This window comes from Tursiops truncatus, chromosome 7 (genome assembly GCF_011762595.2).
Source record: "Tursiops truncatus isolate mTurTru1 chromosome 7, mTurTru1.mat.Y, whole genome shotgun sequence".
In the NCBI taxonomy this organism is placed as follows: Eukaryota; Metazoa; Chordata; class Mammalia; order Artiodactyla; family Delphinidae; genus Tursiops; species Tursiops truncatus.
In genome coordinates this window covers 44,000,459-44,007,173 of record NC_047040.1, presented here as the reverse complement: position 1 = coordinate 44,007,173, position 6,715 = coordinate 44,000,459, and the positions used below count along the sequence as shown (strand labels likewise).

General features: G+C 35.2%; 1 long non-coding RNA gene across 1 annotated transcript; it reads right to left on the bottom strand.

Moving 5' to 3' along the window:
* Positions 1–391: 391 nt before the first annotated feature.
* On the bottom strand, positions 392–2,060 carry LOC141279068 (uncharacterized). The gene is made up of 3 exons (XR_012332820.1): positions 1,924–2,060; positions 1,641–1,732; positions 392–615 (listed from the first exon to the last, which is right to left on the bottom strand). It is a non-coding gene; the product is annotated as an uncharacterized lncRNA (long non-coding RNA).
* Between the last annotated feature and the right edge of the window lie 4,655 nt (positions 2,061–6,715).

Below are 6,715 nucleotides of genomic sequence, written 5' to 3'. Positions count from 1 at the left end.
CAATTTGTGAGTTTTGATGCTCTTGAAAAACAATATATCTGCACGGAATCTAGATTGGCCAGTGAACTGATTGATAAACTGAATGTGGCTTGCATCAGCTCTTGTCACAAGAGAGAAGTACTATGTGTTTAACCACTAAATGGTTAACTGCTTGTGATGGAATTTTTTTTTTTTTAGGTATAATTGACATACAGTATTATATGTTTCAGGTGTACAACATAGTGATTCACAACTTTTAAAGGTTATATTCCATTTATATTTATTATAAAATATTGACTATGTTACCTGTGTTTTACAATATATCCTTGTAACGTATTTATTTTATACATAGTAGTTTGTTCTTAAAGGAGCTGTTGAGCTAAGACTGCAACCTAGTGGTGAGTTTGTTATTGAAAAAAAGTGGCTGGGCCATTGATGAATGCTGCATTTGAATTCAAAGTGGGAATGAACGCACAGACAAGTGTGCTGGTGCCCTCCTTGTGTAGACCGACCTTCAAATCATGTTAAGTGGGCTAGAAACGAAGAAAGGGTAACTTAATCGGATTCCTGAAGCTGTTCATCTGATGTAACATTTTCTACCTTGTCTGACACTTCTGATCACATCTCTTAGTTTCTCTTTAAAGATGCAATAACACAACATTATAAATCAAATATACTCCAATATAAAAAATAAATTTAAAAAAAAGAAAAAAATTTTTTTAATTTAAAAAAATCAAAAAAAAAAGGTGCAGTAAGACCTTGATGGGACCAGTGTATCTTATCTTCTCACACTAGTTGGACTAATTTCCCTTATTTGCTTGTTTAATCAGTTCTATTTTAGGGCAGACTTTTAGTTGCTTTTATTTTTGTGTTTGAAGCAATTCAAATCACACTATTCTGTAATCCAAATTAATTAAATTTTGCATGTAACATGATTCTAAATATCATTCTCATTATAATGTTCAGCTTTTTACAGTTGTGGGTTCTTGTTTGGTTTGGTTTGGTTTGGTTTGGTTTGTGTGATCTTAGTTGCCCAAGCAGTGATGGAACCCAGACCCACCTCAGTGGAAGTGCAGAGCCCTAACCATTGGACCACCAGGGAATTCCCCCAGTTTTTTACAGTTTGATGTAGCTTTTATTTCTTAGAAATGCTTATTACTAGTTGTATCAATTACTATTTCATATTAGTTTGCATTAATATGGAAAAATTTATTGATACAATCATGCTGAGTCTTTATTCTTGCTGTGATCACTTTTCTTACACAAAGTATAGAATATCCAGGAAATATCTGTGTATGACAATTTGAATCTTTTAATTACTGTATATTCTAATCTTATTTTAAAAGTCTGCTTGAATCTTATCTCAATTCCTCATTTCTCATCAATCTTTTTAATCATATACTTAAAATTATTAATAGTTCAATCATTGTTTCTTGATTTTCATTGTCAGATCATCCTTGTTCCCTAGCACTCTAATTCTGTTAGATTATATTAACTGGGTTTTTTTGGACCACACCCGCAGCATATAGGATCTTAGTTCCCTGACCAGTGATCGAACCCATGCCCCCTGCAGTGGAAGCGTGGAGTCTTAACCACTGGACCATCAGGGAAATCCCTTAACTTTCCTTTTATATAGCTTTATTTTACTTGCAAAACTTTACCTGTGATTTTTTTCTTTGTTTCTTTTTCTGGCAAAGCTTGGTATTTGAGTGTGAAGTCTGCTTATTCCATATGTGATAAAATCAGTCTTGTGCTTTCATAAGGGTTATCAAGAGATAATATCATTAGCTTTTAAATTCTTTCTTCACCTCAACTCTTCCACATTTAATTCAAATACTTTTTCAGAAAATGTCCTAATTCTTTCAAATTTATATGCTCCTGAGTTTGGAGTATATGACTGTATAGCATTGCCACAAGCAGATAGCTCATGATTATAAGACTTACTGAAGTGGGTTGACTGCATGAAGCCCATCTCAGTCAGTGAAATGATGTCCTCTACATAATTCTTAGGATTTTTTTGTCTCTGATGTCACCCTAATGAAATGGTTTTAGATTCTCTTGTGCTCTTTAAAACAGCTTTCTACAAAGGACAAATGAGGACCTGAGTTAAATGGGGTGAGCCAAGAAATTAGCCACTCTAATCAATGCAGAAATCAATGCCGGAATAATGAGTTATGTGTGGGAGCTTTCTCTTTTTCTACCACTCTTTGAGGATGTATGTTGCGAAATCTGTCACATATAGATCATGGTGACTGACATGGCACTCTAAAGGCAATTTCTACTAAAATAAAAGTTCATGGGACTTGCAACAACATGGATGGACCCAGAGGGTATTATGCTTAGTGAAATAAGTCAGACAGAGAAAGACCAATACTGTATGTTATCACTTAATATGGAACCTGAAAAATAAACTAGAGAATATAACAAAAAGAAACAGACTCACAGATATAAAGAACAAACTAGTGGTTCCCAGTGGGGAGAGGGAAGAGGGAAGGAGCAAGATAAGGGTAGGGGATTAAGAAGCACGAACTAAATAAGCTACAAGGATATATTGTACAGCCCAGGAAATATAGCCAATATTTTATAATAAATATAAATGGAGTATAATCTATAAAAATTTTGAATCAGTTATGTTGTACACATGAAACTAATATAGTATTGTAAATCAACTGTACCTCAATTAAAAAAATAAGTTCATGGGGCAAAATGCTTTTCTATAAATTAATTAGTGTAATACTGTTAGGGAAACAAAATAAATCTCCCTTCCGCAATACACTTAATTATATTTTGGAAGCAGGAAGCAAATTAATAAAACAACATGGCAGGTCTCAAAGCCATTGATTTTCAATGGATTACTGAAAGCTATGTAAAATATATGATATGAGATACTTTTGATGACCCTTAAAATCTTTTTTAAAACAATAATGTCTTCGATAATTCAGGTTTATTAAGTGCTCCAGAAGTAATGTATGAAAAATGAGGGTACATTGTATACTGGAAAGTATCATTCTATAGTTAAAATTTTATTAACAAAAAATCATGTTGTATAAATATGTATAAACTACTACAGTGATCTGAAAGCATCTTAATAGTGTCCTTTAAGAAAAGCTTATCCTTGAATAATGCCTTAGTTCTCATGTATGAGAGAAATCTATAAGGTTTATTTTTCAGCTCTCAAAGAGCTATTTTATCTGGCATTCTAACTATATCTAAAATAAATGTAAGGAGTATGTTCTATTTTATGTCCTTCTCTAACAACAACAACAAAATCTTCAGTTGGTGGTTAATGTTATTACCTTAGATCTTCAGGAAAAACTCCTGGATACAGAATTGTTTAAGGATACATTAGAATAAGTTACAGAATTAGGACTTTAGGTAAGGGAAGACAAAGCAAACATATTTTGACACACAGAATCACAGATTTGGGGAGGGTAAGAGTGGTAGGAAAAAGAGGGGGAAAGTAGGTAGTTTTTACTTAAATGATGGACATAATATATATAAATGACATCAAAAGAATTGGCATGCTCCCTTTTTTTTTTCACTTTATGGGTTTAAATAGATGATAGATGGCTAGAAAGAGAACATAGACACTCACCGTCCTCAAGTTTCTGATGTATTTGTGTATTTGGCCAAGGTCACACAGACTTAATGCAAGTCTTAATGGCCACATTTCCCGGCATTTCTTAGTGCAGCTTCCCAAAAGAGGGATTTACCACTGTTAACACTAGCTGCACAAGGTAAGTCCTTCCAGATCTGGGAAGCTTAATTTTGTCTTGTACTTTTCATACCAGGGGCATATATTACTATTTAGGAAGCCCTTAGGAAATATATGCCCCTATTGGAAAAAAAAATTGACATCTGGTACTCTGGTTTTCTAGTCTAACTCAGTGGCAAGCTCATTCAGAGGAAAAAACAGAATGAATGCCCAAATATTCATGAGTGGTATCCTGACTCCAGTTTATTTGGGTCTTGGAAAGCCTGTTTTCCTACCACATACTCTTTCCTCCTTCAATACCATATCCCCAAGTCACTACCTAGAGCAATAAATCAATGGGGTGTAGAGAAGTGAATAATGAATTTATGGATGATAAATCTTGGACAAGCTCAATGCTTTTTTTTATTTTTATTTTTTTATTTTGCGGTACGCGGGCCTCTCACTGTTGTGGCCTCTCCTGTTGCGGAGCACAGGCTCCAGACACGCAGGCTTAGCGGCCATGGCTCACGGGCCCAGCCGCTCCACGGCATGTGGGATCCTCCCGGACCAGGGCACGAACGCATGTCCCCTGCATCGGCAGGCGGACTCTCAACCACTGCGCCACCAGGGAAGCCCGCTCAATGCTTTTTATACTACTACAAAATTAAAATATATGTGAAAAAAAGCATCATAAAATTTATTTGCCATTCATGATTGCAAGAAGGTGATTCAAATTGAAGTAAATTTTTTCCCAGTAAATTCTCTCAGGTACATTTTTCTCCCTCCTTACCTATTAGCATAATGTTTGGGATAACAGTGGATAGAATAAGTCAAAACTGAGTTCCAGTCTCAGCTTGCATTTCTCTTTGTTCTTGTCACTCATTGTGAGCTACACAGACCAGTCAAATCAGTAACACGTGGGGACTTGTTGAAAATGTAGCATCTCAGTCTTCATCCTGTATCTACGGAATTAGAATCTACATTTTAAAGACCCCCAGGTGATTCACATTAAATTTTGAAAAACGCTGCTTTGTGTAACTTTTTGTAACTGAATATCTCTCCTCCTTGGTTTCTCTTTGGTCAAATTATGAGGCAGATCTAGATAATGTGTAGGAATTTTTGAACTAGAAGGAACCTATAGTAAGGATTAGTGGTTTAGAGCATATGGACTATGGAACCATTGTGTCTGGGTTTGATTCCCAACTTTGCCACTTACTAAGTGGGCAGACTATATAGCCTCTCTGTGCCCCAATTTCCTCATTCAAAAATAGGAATTATAATAATTTCTACTTCATAAAGTTGATATGAATAATTGAATTTATTATATGTATTTAGATTAGTGCTTGATACAGAATAAGTACTATGTAAGTATCAACTCTTATTATGAGTTAAGATTCTTGACTGATAACATTCTAGAATGTATGGAGATGCCAACTGACTGACTTGAAAGTTGCTAGTGAGTATATGTAGAATCTAAAATATGAGACAAATGAATTTATGTACGAAACAGAAACAGAATCACAGGCATAGAGAACAGACATGTGGTTGCCAAGGTCAGGGGTGGGAGTTTGGGGTTAGCAGATGTAAACTATTATATATAGGATGGATAAACAACAAGGTCCTACTGTATAGCACAGGGAACTATATTCAATGTCCTGTGATAAACCATAATGGAAGAGAATATGAAAAAGAATATAAATATATATGTATAATTGAATCATTTTGCTGTACACCAGAAACTAACACAACATTGTAAATCAACTATGCTTCAATTAAAAAAAAAATTTTTTTTAAAGGAAGTTACTAGTGAGGGCATTCTATCAGTATGAATGTGGAGAATTGAGGAAAGCTTTATGGAAGAAATGGGAATTTAGAATAGTTTCATGGGATAACTAAATTGGGGAATGATTAGAGAGAAAAGCATTAAGAGTATTCCAGGTAAAATAGACTTACAGGCAGTGGTAAACGTTTGGAGAGGGACAGAGGAAAGCAGGGATCATGTCTCCTAAGTTTCAGGAACTTTGAGGAAGGCATGGGGTGACTAGAGCAGAGGCTTGTTGGACAGTTGAAGGGCTGAGATTGGTTCCTCTCAACTATAGACTAAAAAATGTTAGCTTTAACTGTGAGGAATACAGAATATATATACATATTTGTGGAGAAAATGGAATAAAGTGATAAAGGAAATCATTAATAGACAGGATGGCTCAGTAGAAGAGAGAGCAAAAGGAATAAGAAGCAAGATTTGGTCATTAGACATGAAGAATACATGGGGAGGAGGGAATTATAGCGCCAAGATTTTAAGTCTGAAGGACCAGAAATGTGATGGTGCTTTTAGCGAAAATGAGAATATTAGAAGCACAACTGCTTTGAGGAAAAGATATGTTTGTTTTAGAAGTGTTGAGTGCAGGTGATGGGAATACATCCAATAAATGATTTGGCAGCGGCTGTAGAAAGAGCACCATTCAGAACAAGGCCAATCATACTCTCACCTTTTATTGTTGTGTTACTGAGCACTTCACTAGCATCAATACAAAACAAAGGTAAAACCTTAAAATTCTAGAATGATCACATCTTTGTTTTCTTTACATATTTCAAATTCTCTGTCTACTAAATATTTTTAAAGTGAGTTTAAATTGAGTGGCGGTATTCGTTTTTTTATGAGTCAACAAAAGAACTTGAAAGAAAATGAGTCTCAGATCCATTATTCCATCTTTCTGCTTCCTGGACAGCATTTGCACTCAGACTCAAAGAAATTGAGAACAAAGGAAATATTTGGCTTTCAGGCTTTTCTAAATCCCCCTAGACCTAGAAGGCAAAAATAATGTTTTTGTCCAGGAAAGAGCCCAGCACAATTCAGTGTCCAGGAGACTATTAGCCATCATCAATAATGTTTACCAGAGTCTCTTGCCTTTAATGAAACAGGAGCAGAAAAATTGATTGGGAGGCAGTGTGTGTGTTATCATAATACTTATCCTTGGGTAAAAAGTGCATTTGTGAGCAAATCTAGTGTTGCCTAGCAACTGTCTCTAGGCAAAGGGTGGT